The sequence below is a fragment of the Misgurnus anguillicaudatus genome, chromosome 14 (genome assembly GCF_027580225.2).
Source record: "Misgurnus anguillicaudatus chromosome 14, ASM2758022v2, whole genome shotgun sequence".
NCBI lineage: Eukaryota > Metazoa > Chordata > Actinopteri > Cypriniformes > Cobitidae > Misgurnus > Misgurnus anguillicaudatus.
In genome coordinates, this window is record NC_073350.2 from 7,926,828 (window position 1) to 7,944,919 (window position 18,092).

At 40.4% G+C, this 18,092-nt stretch overlaps 6 non-coding genes across 6 annotated transcripts; all 6 read right to left on the bottom strand.

Annotated features, from left to right (window-relative positions):
* Positions 1-9,076: 9,076 nt before the first annotated feature.
* On the bottom strand, positions 9,077-9,148 carry trnah-gug (transfer RNA histidin (anticodon GUG)). Its single transcript has one exon. It is a non-coding gene; the product is annotated as a tRNA-His (tRNA).
* A 454-nt stretch (positions 9,149-9,602) lies between these two features.
* trnak-uuu (transfer RNA lysine (anticodon UUU)) lies at positions 9,603-9,675 on the bottom strand. The gene has a single exon. It is a non-coding gene; the product is annotated as a tRNA-Lys (tRNA).
* Positions 9,676-10,282: 607 nt separating this feature from the next.
* Positions 10,283-10,423, bottom strand: LOC129428281 (U4 spliceosomal RNA). The gene has a single exon (XR_008638922.2). It is a non-coding gene; the product is annotated as a U4 spliceosomal RNA (small nuclear RNA).
* Positions 10,424-11,293: 870 nt separating this feature from the next.
* trnas-uga (transfer RNA serine (anticodon UGA)) lies at positions 11,294-11,375 on the bottom strand. The gene has a single exon. It is a non-coding gene; the product is annotated as a tRNA-Ser (tRNA).
* Positions 11,376-11,488: 113 nt separating this feature from the next.
* On the bottom strand, positions 11,489-11,560 carry trnah-gug (transfer RNA histidin (anticodon GUG)). Its single transcript has one exon. It is a non-coding gene; the product is annotated as a tRNA-His (tRNA).
* Positions 11,561-12,011: 451 nt separating this feature from the next.
* trnak-uuu (transfer RNA lysine (anticodon UUU)) lies at positions 12,012-12,087 on the bottom strand. Its single transcript has one exon. It is a non-coding gene; the product is annotated as a tRNA-Lys (tRNA).
* Positions 12,088-18,092: the final 6,005 nt, after the last annotated feature.

The following is an 18,092-nucleotide window of genomic DNA, read 5'->3' on the forward strand; positions in this document are numbered from 1 at the left end:
CATAGTAATCTTCAGTTTAAATTTAGCTTTTAAAATGTTACATTTTCATATTTTTATCTATTTACTTATTTATTTTATATTCACCTAGATTGACCATAAAGCTTGCTTCGACTAGAAGTAATTAAAAGATCATCTACCGGAGTCACACGGAGATATTCATGAATATTTTATTATCAGAGTGCAACATTTTATCAAGTTTTTTTTGGTCTTGTGTAATTAAATAAAAAAAAAACTAAAAGGGTATTTTTTACATCTGGGTTTAAAGAAGTTTGATATTAGCAGCGTTTTTAAGATTTTAAATTAATTCCAAAACAGCTTGCGTCTCTAAATAAGGGACGCATAGAAAATGTCACTCAACAGGCAATTCTATACTTTCGTTATTTTAAAATTAATTTTAATATTTCCTTGTTTTTATTTAATTGATAGATTATTTAGTGTTATCTGATTAAACTATTTGTGGCTTGTGTTTTATTCCCCTGCGCATTTAGGCATTTTGCACCCATGTTCTGTACCTTATTGATTCTGACTTCATTTTGTTTTTATTTTTTATTAAATGTAAAGGTAAATTCTGATCTAATTTAAGTTCTGTAAGTTATGGATTGCTTTCCGTTGTGTCGATGTTGCGCTGTTGCATGCTGTCACATTAAATTTAGCCGAACGTGCTAGGTGCTCTGCGTGATCGTATTTAGGGGTTTATCAAACTAAACATCAACAAACGGATTTTTTCGGCAAGTATAAGTTTTAAAATGTTTTTAAAAAGGTTGCTTAACTTGTCAAAGGTTGAGCTACAAAACAGGTAAGCAGTTTTTTTTGTTTTGGTGATGACACCAAAAACATCTCTACTGAATCTGACACAATTGTCTCTCCGGGTTGGTCTCTCTTGTGATTTAATATTATGGTCGGTGTTAACTTTCAAATGATAGAAAAGAGATTCCTGAAACAAATGTTATAAGAGTCGTCAGGTGTTTCAAGTGAATACAGAGATGATCAAAGCAATCTGATATTTCTGTGCAAAATAATAAAGCATATATAGTGTCTATAAAATCATTAATTTCAGTGTTTTTTGGTTATAAATGAACCGTTTAAGGAATTGTATATAAAGCTTGTTTTTTTATAATTTACAGTAACAAATTATATGTAATTTCTCGTCTTTTATTTCCCTGCCCGCTAAATCTCAAAATGAAATAAGATCGCTGAACTTATAGGCTTCCGAGACAGAATCTAATTTGTTATTTATTAGATTTAGTTATCAAAAATGTTTTGTGTAATATCTTTGTGTGCTGTTCTGTACATATTGGCTTTAAAATGTTATGAGGAGTCATTTAATGAATGTTTATATACACGTTGTCTTTCATATTAAGATAAAAACGGGTCCTCAGTGTCGTCTTTGTTCATCACTTGAAAGGCACTTGTGGTCACTTTATCAGAAAGCTGTCTTTGTGTTGCCTTCAGAAATGCAATAATGGATATTTCAGACAGAAATTTTAAAAAGCTCACTAATGATTGCAGGGTAGCCTACAGTAAGTGAGAGATTTTCTTGCGCAGGAACTGCATTCACGCACGGACATTCAAAGCAAAGCGATTAAGCATAATTTTAAAGGGAGTATCAACTTTTTATAAAATGCGGTTGTTATTTTTTTCCGGCATCTCGGGGCCCTTCCCAGCCCGAGGCCCTGGGCTTAAGCCCAGGTAAGCCCATGCATTAATGCGGCCCTGACTATATACATTTTTATCTACTCTCTTATTTTCTCAACATTGTTTATTAATGATGGTTATTAAAAAGTGTAAGCAAGTGGCCATGTAACAAGAACGTTGAAATACAAGTTTAAATATCATGCTAACGGGACAGGAAATGAAATCGTTTATTGATTTGTTTTTTATGGTATTGCTTTTATGAGTATGAATTAATTTCCAAATCTATATCCCATTTTTTCTGTTGATGAACCTATATCCCATGTTTTGTGTTGTTGTGTTTAATTACTGACCAAAACTTAGATGCACTCTGTTTAACAGAAACCTGACTTAAAGCTGACGACAAGACTACTATTATAAACACGAACCTCGATTAAAGGGGAGAGGGGGTGGTGTAGCTACAATATACAACAAGATATTTAAAGTAAACCATAAATCTGAACTAAAATTTAAATCATTTGAAATAATGTTGTTAAATATGGAAATAACTGATCGTAACAACAAATAGACCTCCGGGTCACCATGCAGATTTTCTAAAAGAAATAGCAGATTTCCTGTCTGAGCTTGTAGTCACTGTAGATAAAGCTCTTATCGTTGGTGACTTTAATATCCACGTTGATAACCCAAAAGATACATAAGGATTAGCGTTTATGGATGTTTTAAATTCTCTCGGTATTAGACAAAATGTGTCAGAGCCCAAGCGTACCCGTAAAGACACATTAGACTTAATTCTGTCACTCTGGCTCAACATTAATGACATTGAAATATCACCTCAGAGCGATGCAGTTTCTGACCATTGCCTTGTCTCATACACGGTAAACTGACCACAACATGCTACCAACTAGCAAGAAAAATAATTTCCACCACTAAAGATAGCTTTATTAGCACTCTTCCAGACCTGTCCCAAATGAAACATGTAGCAGATAACCGTGAAGATCTAGATATTGTAATAGAAAACCTGAACAATGTCTGTCCTAACACATTGGATGCCGTTGCTCCCATTCGAAAAAATAGAATCAAAGAAAAACTGCCAGCTCCATGTATGACCATCACACCGCAGCCCTTAAAAAGGTAGCTAGAAAATGGAAAGAAATTATAGAAGCATAAAGTTAGAGTTATGGTATGCAGCATGGAAAGAGAGTGTTCAACACTACAGACAGGCTATAAAAACCACCAGATCTACCTACCTCAGCAAGCTTATAAAAGAGAATCATAATAACCCTTGTTTCCTCTTTAACCAGTTGCGAAACTGACTAGAAACAAAGAACAAACAGAAACCAATACTAAACTCCAACACAATAGTAATGATTTCATGAAATTCTTTACTAACAAAATTACGGCTATTAGGGAAAACATTGTAGCTATGCAAGCAGCCACCACTCTACCCATTAGTTCATTTAACACTAGATTACCATACAAACATCTTGATTCATTTAAAGCTACTACAATAGATGAGCTCTCTAAATTAGTAATATCATCCAAATCATCGTCCTGTATATTAGACCCCGTTCCCACAAATTTACTTAAAAAGGTATTCCCTGTAGTGTCAACCCCGGTTCTAAATATCTTTAACTCATCGCTAGAAATAGGATACGTTCCAACAGCTTTCAAACTAGCAGTTATTAAACCGCTCATTAAAAAACCACACCTTGATCAGGGAGAGCTTAATAACTTTAGACCAATCTCTAATCTCCCATTTCTTTCTAAAATATTAGAAAAAGTAGTGGCAAGCCAGCTACGCACATTCTTAACAAATAATAGTACATATGAAAAGTTCCAATCAGGATTCAGGCCCCACCATAGCACAGAGATAGCGCTGCTTAGAGTTACAAATTACCTCCTTTTAAAATCCGATTGTGGTGGAATCTCAATCCTTATATTACTAGACCTTAGTGCAGCCTTTGACACGATAGATCACACAATCTTACTCAATAGACTAGAAAACTATCTTGGTATCAGTGGTCAGGCGTTAGCCTGGTTTAGGTTGTATCTAACCAATCACTATCACTTTGTTTATGTAAATGAGGAAGAGTCATATCACTCCCTGGTTAAATATGGTGTACCGCAGGGATCAGTTTTAGGTCCTATCCTGTTCTCGTTATACATGTTACCTCTAGGAGACATTATCATAAGCCTCTAGGAAACATAACATAAGTTTTCACTGATATGCGGATGATACCCAGCTTTACATCTCCTCACATCCCAGCGAAACACACCCGTTTTCTAAGCTAACAGACTGCATTAACGATGTTAGTGACTGGCACATAACTTTCTTAAGCTCAACTGCAATAAGACAGAGATACTTATTATTGAACCGAATCGCTACAAACATAATATGTCAGATTACAAGTTGCACATAGATGGCTGCACTGTGGTGCCATCTTCCATGGTTAAGAACTTAGGTGTGATGTTCGACAGCAATTTATCCTTCGATAGTCATATCACCAATGTCTGCCGCACAGCATTTTTCCATCTTAGAAATATCTCAAAAATACGCCATATGCTGTCTGCATCAAATGCAGCGAAGCTTATTCACGCTTTTATGACCTCTAGAATAGACTATTGTAACTCGTTACTTGGGGGATGCCATGCAAATCAGGTAAACAAGCTTCAGCTAGTTCAAAACGCTTCTGCAAGGGTGCTTACTCGATCCAAGAAGTATGACCACATAAGCCCAATTCTGGCATCTTTACACTGGCTACCAGTTAAATAATGCATACAAGTGTTAAATAACGCATTCAAGTTTCTAGTAAAGGTACTTATCACGCAATAGTTATTTTTTATGGAACAAAGCACTTATTTATTAGACCAACCTAATAAATAAATAAATAAAAAACCTTATCAGCATGAACGCTTCAAAATGAATTGCGGTAAATAGTTTGCCACCGTTTGCCACTGAACCTGCATTAACAACAACAGTGGGGCCTCTGGCCTTAGTCAAATGGGTTGGCACGTATGGTCGGGTTGCAATTTTGGCGTTTTCTTGTGGTCTTGTGAATCGTATGCCATACAGACCCGTTTGCCACTGAACCTGCATTAACGACGACAGTGGGGCTTCTGGTCTTAGTCAAACGGGTTGGCAGGTTTAATTTTCTTTTAAAGATTGGATGGGGACCCATAGATACCATAGATACCTTCGCCTTGGGCCCCCAATATGCTAAATCCTCAACTGTGGGTAACATACTTATGCCGCAATAGTTAGCCTGTCTGGACCCAAGCTGATTTAAACCACATCACTGTGTGACACTTGCCTTACATGCCAACGGCCCCTAATAGGATTTTGTTTCTCTCTCCCTGTCTTGTCCTCGACCCCGAGGACAATGAGACAAACAAACCCAGTTCCGGTAAATGTGAAGGTCGGCACACCCCTGATCTACTGGCCGTTCTTCAATGTGATACCCAGCTGATGCCTGACCAATGATCCCCGGCAGAACACGCTTAATCTCCTTATCCATTTACATGTGTGTGTGTATGTATATATATATATATATATATATATATATATATATATATATATATATATATATATATATATATATATATATATATATATATGAAGAGTTTGGTTCCAAAACGCGATAAACGCCATTTTTGAAAAAAATTAGTTACTGCCAAAATCAGTATTATATCAGGTCAGTAGTTAAAAGTAAATAATTAATTTTACGCAAAATCCAATACCCGCGTGATATTCTGTCATCTTTTCTCCCTTTTTTCCCAAATTGCGACAAACGCCACTCCTGCTTTTTTACAGAATGCAATAAATCCATTTCTGATATTACAGCGGACCATTCACGCAATGTAAACAAACATGGCGGCACGCTGAGTACACGGAGTCCTAGTTTTCCTCATCTACTTTGTACTTCGTGATCAACAAACAAAACAAAATAATACTTTAATAGCATTTCCAAACCTGTGATGGTTTTCTGTGACGGGAAAGAAACGTAAGCCATCAACGGCTAATAATTTCCACGAGAGGCACTCGGTTGCTTGTTCTCCAGACAGCATCAAGCTTCTCATGCTAAAACATTGTGTTCTTACAAAGTAAGTGTTTTGGTTAATGCCATTAATGTTTATTTTTTAATCATTGTATACCACTAGTCAACTAAATAAATATAAAATGGTAAAGATGAATGCACATTTATACATTGATCTAATAGATTTATAGCATTTTGAAATAAAAAACTGTCATGGAGTTATTGCATTTTGTGGAAAAAAGAATTCGTTTTTATAATAAATCTTTGAAAATCAAGTTATGGATTTGAATTTTTTATGTTTTTATAACCTAACGATGCTATGTGAAAGTTTGTAACAGAAAATAGTGGTTTTCATCTCATCACTTTCTTGGTATTGAAAACACGTTTTTACCGAAATTTGTCAAAATGGATTTATTGCATTTTGGAACCAAACTCTTCATATATATATATATATATATATATATATATATATATATATATATATATATATATATATATATATATATATATATATACAGTCTTGTTCAAAATAATAGCAGTACAATTTGACTAACCAGAATAATCAAGGTTTTTAGTATATTTTTTATTGCTATGTGGCAAACAAGTTACCAGTAGGTTCAGTAGATTCTCAGAAAACAAATGAGACCCAGCATTCATGATATGCACACTCTTAAGGCTGTGCAATTGGGCAATTAGTTGAATTAGTTGAAAGGGGTGTGTTCAAAAAAATAGCAGTGTGGCATTCAATCACTGAGGTCATCAATTTTGTAAAGAAACAGGTGTGAATCAGGTGACCCCTATTTAAGGATGAAGCCAACACTTGTTGAACATGCATTTGAAAGCTGAGGAAAATGGGTCGTTCAAAACATTGTTCAGAAGAACAGCGTACTTTGATTAAAAAGTTGATTGGAGAGGGGAAAACCTATAAAGAGGTGCAAAAAATGATAGGCTGTTCAGCTAAAATGATCTCCAATGCCTTAAAATGGAGAGCAAAACCAGAGAGACGTGGAAGAAAACGGAAGAGAACCATCAAAATGGATACAAGAATAACCAGAATGGCAAAGGCTCAGCCAATGATCACCTCCAGGATGATCAAAGACAGTCTGGAGTTACCTGTAAGTACTGTGACAGTTAGAAGACGTCTGTGTGAAGCTAATCTATTTTCAAGAATCCCCCGCAAAGTCCCTCTGTTAAAAAAAAGGCATGTGCAGAAGAGGTTACAATTTGCCAAAGAACACATCAACTGGCCTAAAGATAAATGGAGGAACATTTTGTGGACTGATGAGAGTAAAATTGTTCTTTTTGGGTCCAAGGGCCACAGGCAGTTTGTGAGACGACCCCCAAACTCTGAATTCAAGCCACAGTACACAGTGAAGACAGTGAAGCATGGAGGTACAAGCATCATGATATGGGCATGTTTCTCCTACTATGGTGTTGGGCCTATTTATCGCATACCAGGGATCATGGATCAGTTTGCATATGTTAAAATACTTGAAGAGGTCATGTTGCCATATGCTGAAGAGGACATGCCCTTGAAATGGTTGTTTCAACAAGACAATGACCCAAAACACACTAGTAAACCGTCAAAGTCTTGGTTCCAAACCAACAAAATTAATGTTATGGAGTGGCCAGCCCAATCTCCAGACCTTAATCCAATTGAGAACTTGTGGGGTGATATCAAAAATGCTGTTTCTGAAGCAAAACCAAGAAATGTGAATGAATTGTGGAGTGTTGTTAAAGAATCATGGAGTGGAATAACAGCTGAGAGGTGCCACAAGTTGGTTGACTCCATGCCACACAGATGTCAAGCAGTTTTAAAAAACTGTGGTCATACAACTAAATATTAGTTTAGTGATTCACAGGATTGCTAAATCCCAGAAAAAAAAATGTTTGTACAAAATAGTTTTGAGTTTGTACAGTCAAAGGTAGACACTACTAACACACCCCTTTCAACTAATTGCCCAATTGCACAGCCTTAAGAGCGTGCATATCATGAATGCTGGGTCTTGTTTGTTTTCTGAGAATCTACTGAACCTACTGGTAACTTGTTTGCCACGTAGCAATAAAAATATACTAAAAACCTTGATTATTCTGGTTAGTCACATTGTACTGCTATTATTTTGAACAAGACTGTATATATATATAAATATTAGGGATGCCACAATTCTCAATACATTATTGAACTGTTCGGTTCGACCCCCATGGTCCAATACGCGCATGTGAATTGCGGTTTTTCAGTTTATCCAATCTGTCAGTTTTATATTCCCTGCACTTTTGTTAATGTGCACGCCCACGTGATTTACACGCTTAAACGCCACAGCGAGTAGATATCCAGTCACTGTGCGCTAGCTGCGTTAACTCTGCTTGAACTCTGCTTGCAATACTGGTGTCAGATTTCATTCGCGTGCACACACAGAAGTACGACAACAAAAAGAAGCAGCACGACTGTCTTTTAAATCGGAGGTGTGGATTAATTATTTGCGCGTGTAGATTACATACAACATCAATGCGAATTATGCAAATTGGGCTTGTTATTGATGCAAATGAGCGTTATTTGCCTCAAACACGTCTTCCACGCAAGTTGAAAAGGTTCAACTCAAGAAGAGAATGCGCCTGATGCATTTTTGGTTTCTACACAGACAGCATGATGTTGGACTTAACAGTAGTACAGTAAGGTATAGCCTTCATTTACAATGTAAAGTTTAATTTACTAAGTACAGGTATATAAAATGGCCAATTTATGTAATGTAATGAATTCACATGTTCGCCAGTTTGAATAAGATATCATTTTTATATGTCTTTATTTAATTATATCTTATATTATTGTATCAATACACTAGAAATATGTAAGATGATTTTTGCATTTACATAAAATAAAGACAACTACAATTAAAACCCTAAACTCTTAAAATTCTTCTTAACATCTCACTGTTCCTGTTATCTAAGCATAGAATAATTAAAAACACTTTAATGGGCCAAGACATCAGAACCGAAACCGAACCAAAAACCGCGGACAAGAACCGAAATATGTATTGAACCGTGAGCTAAGTGTATTGTTGCATCACTAATATATATGTAAAGCTGCTTAAACACATATAAATTGTGAAAAGTGCTATATAAATTAAATTGAAATGAATTGTATTGAATGAGGTGAAATAAAATGGCCACCACGCTAAAGCGATAACCACGCCTCCCCCTGTCACTGTTCGGACCTGGTTAGGAGCTGGAATCAGACCTCGTTCGGATGTTAGGACCTCGGAGGCAGTCCAGACACTGGCGGGTACGGCCACGACTACAAAGAGTCTACCTAGCGAACCCTCTGGGCTTGGTGTGTGCTGAAAAGAACTTGTCGGTCAGGTAGGTACAAAAGGGGCAGCAGTGGGATGATCCAGCCACATCCCTGGGTTGACTGCCGTGACCCGGATTCGAACCGGGGTTGCTGCGGCCACAACGCAGAGTACTAACCACTATACGATCACGGCGTGCCACCAGTCTCCGGCAGAACTGCGCCTGCAGGTTTGCCTGAGTGCGTCGGCCGGAAGGCGCTTTGGCATTCATTTTTTGAGGGCTCAATCAATTTTTTGTTTACTTTCATCGGCAAACCTTAAGCAAAATGCCTCTCAGGGGTGGTTTCCCGCACAGGGATTAGTTTAAAACAGGACTAGGCCTCAGTTTAATTAGGAAATACAACTAGTTTTAACAATCATGCCTTATTAAAAACATTACTTGTGTGCATTTCACAGCAAAGCAAAGGGCAATGGTGTCAGTGCAAGTTCTTTTCAGTTTGGACAGCTCTTACATTTTTTTTAGTCGAGGACAAGTCTAATCCCAGTCCGGGAAACCGCCCCTCAAAATCCAACACGTCCTCGATGCCGACCCAAACGCCAAGGGGAGACGCTCGCAGACGTAGTCGGCAAGATACAAGCCTGCACTCATCGCCCGAACAGGGACTTGAACCCTGGACCCTCAGATTAAAAGTCTGATGCTCTACCGACTGAGCTATCCGGGCTCACACCTCAGTACCAGGGTATGACCTCTCATGCCTCCTATGGTCTGATAATGTTGGCAGACAAGGATTGGGATTTCTTTATCATGACCTGTTCATTACTCATTGGTCTGTGGACAGAGTAAATGTTACTAGAATGCCAGAATGAGCCGGCACCTGCTTCAGTCTTCTAACAGAGTACGTAAGAGCCCTTTAAGGGGAGAAGTCTTGCTTCAGCTTGAGACACTCTTCTCTTGAGGAAAAAGCAGTCGTCCTCCAAAACGTCACCAGAGAGGCAGCGTTACTAAGCTGAAGGAAGTGTAGGTGTGTCTGGGTAACACGATGAACTGACTATTGAGGTGCACGACATAAAGCACGTGTGACAAAAACGTGACCCTGCCTGTGAAAAGCCAGCTAAATCATTTTCATGGTTTGCTCTTTCCTCCGCAAAATCATCACATATCACGCAGAGAACACTCTGTAAAAACACAACCTTGATATCTTAAACATTGACTCTCACATTAAAGATTGAAATGAATGTGACACCAACGATTGGGTTGGAACTTTGATTTCCCTAATCTCACTACGAACAACACCAGCAGACATCTTTCATTTACAACGACCTTCTAAGTCTCTTAGGAGACTGGCAAAAATTGCCAAAGCTGACTGTATTTCAAGTCATCCTGGCGGGGTATTGGGTAAAGTTTTCAACCAGCAATGATCACGCCTCGGACAAACCTCATAGGCTACAATATTGCCTCTGCGAAAGAATGACGGCCAAGGTCACCACCTTTCCTGTGCACATACCTGGACGCTGGACGACATGGTGGTAATCAAGCTTTAAACTGAGATTAGACTTCAGATGCTGCTTTTAGAGCATGTTGTTTGTTTTTGACGAAAGTATATTGAGGAAAGGGTAAACATTGCAGAGGGAAAATAGGCAAGTGGGAATTGTTGACTTGAACCCTTAGAATACAATCGGTTACGGCTTGAAGAGATCATTTCATTATTTAAAGATAACAGGATTGATTAAGAGAATCTAGGTTCTTTTTTGTGGGGACAAACTCTGGTTCACACTCCAACACAGAAGGTGGCGATAATGCACCTTAAAGTCGGTGCTACTTGCCATTAAACGAAGAAGAAGAAGAAGGTATGGCTTTGCTGTATGTTTTGCCTTTTCGACAGGTAAGAGATCTTCACCAGAGGTTTACTCATTATTCGCTGTCTATTAGGAAAAGCATGAGTGCAAAATATTTTAAAATGAATTAAGGACAACAATCCGGGGCAGGGAATTATGGTAATTGTGAAAACAAAAGGGTGGGGCCTTAATCCTTAACATCTTAGAACATGGCTCAGGTTAGGATAAACTCGATTAGCCACAATGCACATAATTTCTAAACAAAAACCTGTTCTAGCTCTTTTTTGGTTTCATGTTGTGCGTGCTGTATATGGACAATATGACAACGGAAGCTGCGTCACTTGACAACAGGGCTGCTTGTTGAACACACACAGGAGAAACTACGAAAGGCTGCTAAGTTTTCCATCCGCAAATCCAATGGTAACAACTTGAGCAGCAGATATACAGCACTTCGTGAGCTGGAACGACCAACAAGTGAAGCTTTGAAGCCAGGGAGCAGACGCACGTAGTCGGCAGGGTTTGAACCTGCGCGGGGAGACCCCAATGGATTTCAAGTCCATCGCCTTAACCACTCGGCCACGACTACAACGAGTCTACTTCGCGAACCTCTGGGCTTGGTGTGTGCTGAAAAGAACTTGTCGGTCAGGTAGGTACAAAAGGGGCAGCAGTGGGATGATACAGCCACATCCCTGGGTGGACTGCCGTGACCCGGATTCGAACCAGGGTTGCTGCGGCCACAACGCAGAGTACTAACCACTATACGATCACGGCGTGCCACCAGGCTCCGGCAGAGCTGGCCTGCAGGTTTGCCTGAGTGCGTCGGCCGGAAGGCGCTTGGCATTCATTTTTTGAGGTCTCAATCAATTTTTTGTTTACTTTCATCGGCAAACCTTAAGCAAAATGCCTCACAGGGTTGGTTTCCCGCACAGGGATTAGTTTAAAACAGGACTAGGCCTCAGTTTAATTAGGAAATACAACTAGTTTTAACAATCATGCCTTATTAAAAACATTACTTGTGTGCATTTCACAGCAAAGCAAAGGGCAATGGTGTCAGTGCAATTTCTTTTCAGTTTGGACAGCTCTTACATTTTTTTAGTCAAGGACAAGTCTAATCCCAGTCTGGGAAACCGCCCCTCAAAATCCAACACGTCCTCGATGCCGACCCAAACGCCAAGGGGAGACGCTCGCAGACGTAGTCGGCAGGATACAAGCCTGCACTCATCGCCCGAACAGGGACTTGAACCCTGGACCCTCAGATTAAAAGTCTGATGCTCTACCGACTGAGCTAAAGCTGGGGAACAATAGTCTGGAGGGAGGGGGGGAGATGGAGAAAAGAAGGGGAAGAAGGGGAAGAAGGGGGGAAGAAAAATGAGAAAATCGCCGGTTCGATCCCCGACTGGAACATGCAAAGCATACATGAATTAATGCAAACTATTTCAATGGCTATGAATCAAATATAGTTTAAAAACGGATACAAATATAATTGGTAAGAATAAGAATGCTTTGTTTGCTTAACAGTAATAAAAATAAGAATATGATACTACTACTTCTACTGCTTATAATAATAATAATAATAATAATAATAAACCTTTATATCTAAGAAATGTTTCTGACAATCACTTCTCCCACCCTGTGGACATGTCTGCTATACAAATCTGTCCCTTTTTCTTGTAATTTTAATGCTTTGTTGCAATAAAAATAATAAAAATTTGATACTACTACTGCTTATAATAATAATAAACCTTTATATCAAAGAAATGTTTTTGACACACCCTGTGAATCTGTCTGGAATATGATCATGTCCCTTTCTTGTAATTTTAATATCTGTGTGAGTTTGTAAAAGGTTTTCCAGATAGGTATGATAGAAAAAAGCCAAAGGATACTGTTGTAGAAATAAAGTTCTTTTTTTATTTTTATAACAAACACCTTCTCTCTCACATAAACACAACTTTATCAAAAAAGCTTTAAGCTTATTTATATGGGTTAAATGATCAAATGTGAAAAGCAAATGAACAAATTAGCTTTTCAGAGGGTGAACAAATGACCCTAACAGGGGTGTACGCAAGCAAGCACACACACATAGCATTTTAAATGAACAAATTATTATTTTTTATCTGCCCTCTTCTTCTTCATCTCCTCCCTCCATTGGTCAAGTGGCATAACAGCAGTCAGGGGACAGTAAATGTGGCCATAATACTGGCTGTGGCCATTATCTTTGTTCCGGGGCTGGTGGCACAGACTGCACTTGTTTTTGTCCACAGTGCGGACGTAGGGCCTCCGAGCAGGTGGTGGGGAGGGAATGGGGCCAGCTGGAGCAATCTGCCGGATGACAGGAACTGAACATAAAAACACAAACGGGGCAAATGCAGGACTGGGGTTGGGAACAACAGGTAATGGAGCAGAATCAGCAGGGAACAACCGCCTTGGTCGGAAAACCTTTGGAGGAGGGGGGTGCGGGGCTGGAACTGCAGACTTTCGCTTGTCCACTGCCTTTCCCACTGTGCTTGCAGGCAGGTGGTAGCGGTGTTGGGGACCAGGCTGTGGGGGGGCTGTAGTGGGGCGAGTCTGTCCAGGCGGGAGAGGCCTAGCAGCAATAGGAATGGGGGCTGGCAAGTTCACACCCTGAAGCAGGATGGCACGTTCTTGCCTCTTTAGCCGCTTCTTGTGCCATTGATTTAAAGTGGTTTGATTCACCTGAAACAATTGCAGGGTGGTATTCTCCATCACAGTCCCATTGCCCAGGACCAGCTGCCGGATCTTGCTGTAGTCCCTCAGAATTAGAGTCCATCTTGTTACAGCATGATTTCCTATTTTTTTGGGGCTCCTGTGAATATCACACAGTTTAACAAAGATAGACTCTACCAGGCGGCAACAGTCTGGCCACTGGGCAGGGGATCCTGTTGACCCAAGGACGCAACGGGTCATGCTATCCACACCAGGTGTGAATTCAGGCTTGGTTTTTGAGCACCTGAAGCGTCCTGTTGTAAGATTCACCTGGTGCCGGGCAGCATACGCCACTCTCTGCTGGTCATATGGAAGCAGGCTTTGCCATAGGGCAATGATGGTACTGGCCTGCTGGTGGCTCAGAGTTTGACCAGATTCCATCCTAAGCCCCACCAAGTAGCTTGCAAGGTTGTCCACTCTATCTATCCCTGGTACACTGCGTTCATCCACAGCCTGGTAAAATATAAGAGTGAATCAATGTTAAAAAGATACAATATCACAGGCAGAACAACAGCACAGCTAGCACAATGTACTTGTCACAAAAATTCTTACCAGTGGTTTCTCAGGGACTGATTGCACTGCTGGGGGAGCAGTGGCTACAGAGACAGTGAGGGTGGTCGGGAGAGGAAGGACGGAGGCGTAGGTGGTTGTGGTGGATGGAGCAGAGGTGGCGTAGGTCATCATGGCGGATGGACCAGACGTGATGTAGGTGGTCGTGAAGGATGGACCAGAGGTGGTGTAGGTGGTCGTGGAGGATAGACCAAAGGTGGCGTAGGTGCTTGTGGAGGATGGCGCAGAGGTGGCGTAGGTCATTATGTCGGATGGACCAGACGTGGCGTAGGTGGTCATGGAGGATGGACCATAGGTGGTGTAGGTGGTCGTGGAGGATGGATCAGAGGCGGCGTAGGTGCTTGTGAAGGATGGCGCAGAGGTGGCGTAGGCCATTATGGCGGATGGACCAGACGTGGCATAGGTGGTCATGGAGGATGGACCAGAGGTGGTCGTGGAGGATGCACCAGAGGTGGTGTAGGTGGTTGTGGAGGATGGCGCAGAGGTGGTGTAGGTGGTCGTGGAGGATGGACCAGAGGTGGTGTAGGTGGTTGTGGAGGATGGCGCAGAGGTGGTGTAGGTGGTCGTGGAGGATGGACCAGAGGTGGTGTAGGTGGTCGTGGAGGATGCACCAAAGGTGGTGTAGGTGGTTGTGGAGGATGGCGCAGAGGTGGTGTAGGTCATCATGGCGGATGGACCAGACGTGGCATAGGTGGTCATGGACGATGGCCCAGAGGTGGTGTAGGTGGTCGTGGAGGATGAACCAGAGGCGGCGTAAAACTGAAAAAAGGGGAAAAACATGTTTATGGAATTTAATCTATCTTGTTTACTTTGCTTTTTATGAATCTATTTACTCTTTAGATTGTATTAATGGTATTTTGTTTGTTTCTATTTTTCTTTTTATTAGGCTATACAAATAAAGTTAAAGGGATAGTTCACTTTAAAATGAAAATTTTGTCATCATTTACTCATCCTCATGTTGTTCTAAACACAAAAGAAGATATTTTGATAAATTATGGTAAACACACAGAAGTAAGTGACCATAGACTTCCATAGTAGGAAAAAAATATTTTGGAAGTATTGTGATAAATGACTAAGAAAATATTTTGATAAATGATGGTAAGCACACGGTTGACGATACCCATTACATACCATCATTTTTTTATTCCTAATATGGAAGTCTATGGTCGCTTACTGCTGTGTGGTTAATATCATTTCTCAAAATATCTTCTTTTGTGTTCATTAGAAAAAATAAATTCATACAGGTTAAGAACAACATGAGGATGAGTAAATGATGACAGAATTTTCGTTTTAAAGTGAACTATTCCTTTAATAGTGCTATACAAATAATACTACTTGAACTGTTATTATTAAGAATAGTTACCAGTTGTTGATTAGGTGCTGCTGTAGTGGTGTTAGCAGACCCAGTCTGGACAGAGGCAGGAGTGCTGGCAACGCTGGTCGTGGCGGGTGATGAGCCAGAGGACAGGTCCAGCGCCTCAATAGTGGGATCCAGGTTGAGGTCCAAACTGATATCTCCGAAGCCCTCATCCTCCAACTCCTCCTCTGTGCCCACATCCTCCAACATCTGATCTGTCACCTCAGAGTCAGGATCCAAATCCTGTAAGGCCTGCCCTGTTTGACGGTACAGGTAATCTATACCTATGAGTTCACCTGGGACAGACAGGAGAACACAGTTAGAAGGAAATAAAAAAATATATATATATAGATATTATATATTTTTATGCAATATAAAAAGCAATTTAAAGTTGAAACTCACCAGTATAGACAGATGGTGGCTGAAAAGATGGTGCAAGCTCTCTTCCAAGTACCTTAACACTTTGGGTGTTGACACAGTGCATCAGGTCCCCGGAGTAGCTTAACATGGATGGAGGTTTGCCTGCCAGAGATGCCATTTTACGGTCTTGATTCCATCTGTTCAGGCCTTCCAGGAGGTACAGCTGGAAATTCAAGCTGTTGGCACTTGTTCCTTTAGACAAGATCAATAACTTTACATTACTTTTTTGTGCTATGCTATTGAAAGCCATTCATTGTGTCACCCTTAATATTTCTGATGAATAATGATTTATACTGACCTGGAATGAACCTGTTCAGATGGAGATGAAAGGACTCCCGTGATGTGGAGCCCCTTGCACATCTGTAATTTGGCAGCACAATACCATTTTTGGTGGTGGTGCCGGTCTGTGTGTAGAGCAGCACACCTGGTTCGTCCTGAATGCACTTTACGTGCTTCTTCTGGAGTTGCCAGATGTTCTGCATCCTCTGCTGGTCCAAAAGAGGGACACCAAGAAGGTCTCGACCCTTTACCCCCATCAGCTCACTGAGGAGGTGCTCAATCATCAAGATGGTCTGCTTCTCTCCTCTTGTCCGCCTTCGGCAGTGCAGGGCCAATTCCTCCTTGGTGATCCGTTGATCCACCATATTGTCGGTGATGTTAGGGATACCTTTATGTCTCAGCTGCTCCCTCTTGGCCTGCCTCAGCAGAGACACATCCCCACTGTCCCATTCAAAAATACAGGAAGACATGCGTGCCATTAAAATGGGGTAAAGAGGATGTGCATCCTTAGTGCACCCAGCTGCCAGTCGCCGCATGAAGTGGTAGATGTCCAGCTTCACCACCAAGTCTGGCCACCCACCAAATCGCTGCTTGAGCTTGGTCTGCCCAGTGCCCTCCCGACAGCAGTCGCAGTCCACATAAAGGAGCTGAGGCGGAGCCACACCTGCATCAGTGTACCTCCGGATGAGGTCAGCTGCCATTCGGTCCAGGGCTGGACCCTCCTGAGCTGTCAGAACACTAATGAGGATTTGGCCCACCTCATTGCTGACAGATGTTAGCCACAATGCTGTCCCCTTTGCAAACCCTGACAGCTTCTTTGTGATCTGTAATCAAACAGAAAAGACAGTGAGGGATTCTTTATTCACTCGCTCTCAATTATTTATACAGTTATGCGGAAAATAATAGCAAAAATAATGTGAAATATAAGTAAATAAAGTGCAGAAATGTTATAAATAGATTTTATTTCCTTATTTCAAATGTATTGAAAACATTACACATTAAATTCCAAATCAAAATATTAACAAAATGTACAAGTCTGTCTTGTTCTTTTAAAGGGAAGCAAAGAAAATGAATATTAAGCTGTTCAAAAAAATAGAAGTGTCAACATTTATAAACTGAAGAAATTTCTTAAGATTAAACTTCACTTTAAGCTAATGAATTACAAATATTTAGTTGCATAACCACTGTTGTTGATAACTGCTGCACATCTGTGTCAAAATAACCAATACTGCCTTTACTGTGTACTGTTGCTTGAATTCAGTACACGGGGGACCCCTGAGGTTCTGTCAATTACCACTAGACCCCAAAATAACAATTGTACTGTCATCAGGCCACAAAATGTTACGCTATTTTTCTTTGGGCCAGGGCTGATGTGATTCTGCAGATGTCTTTATTTTAACACTGATATTTTACAAGAGCTTATTGCAAACTTTGCATCATAACTTTGATGCATTTCATTATACGCATTACGCAAGGATGGAATGGTCAAGTTTACTTCGAAATTCAGCAGCAGATGTATTTTATAACAATGGGTGAAACATTTGCGGGAACAAAATAATTTCCAATGCAGAAATAGTACTACGAATAACGAATAACAGTGGTTTATCAGGTTACTGATGTTGCACTGCTATTTTTTTGTACATAATATTTTATGGAACATTACTTACGTATTTTAGGTCAGTGCTACTACTAATGGTGTATTTGCAATTCTTTTTATTGAAATGTAAAAAGTAGTTACCTTTTTGGTGGAGTCCATTTTCAGGATGCATCCATATGTGGACGTTATGCTGGCTTTAATGTGGTCAATCCTGCACAAGATATCTCGCCCATAGACAGCCAGCATCCACCTGTGGGAGGGGATAGTTTCAGGCTCAGGTGGCTCCTGAAATCTCACAGGGAGCAGGCTTGGCTGGGAGGTGAAGTCTGAGCAGGCGCCAAGGTATCGGCAAAGAC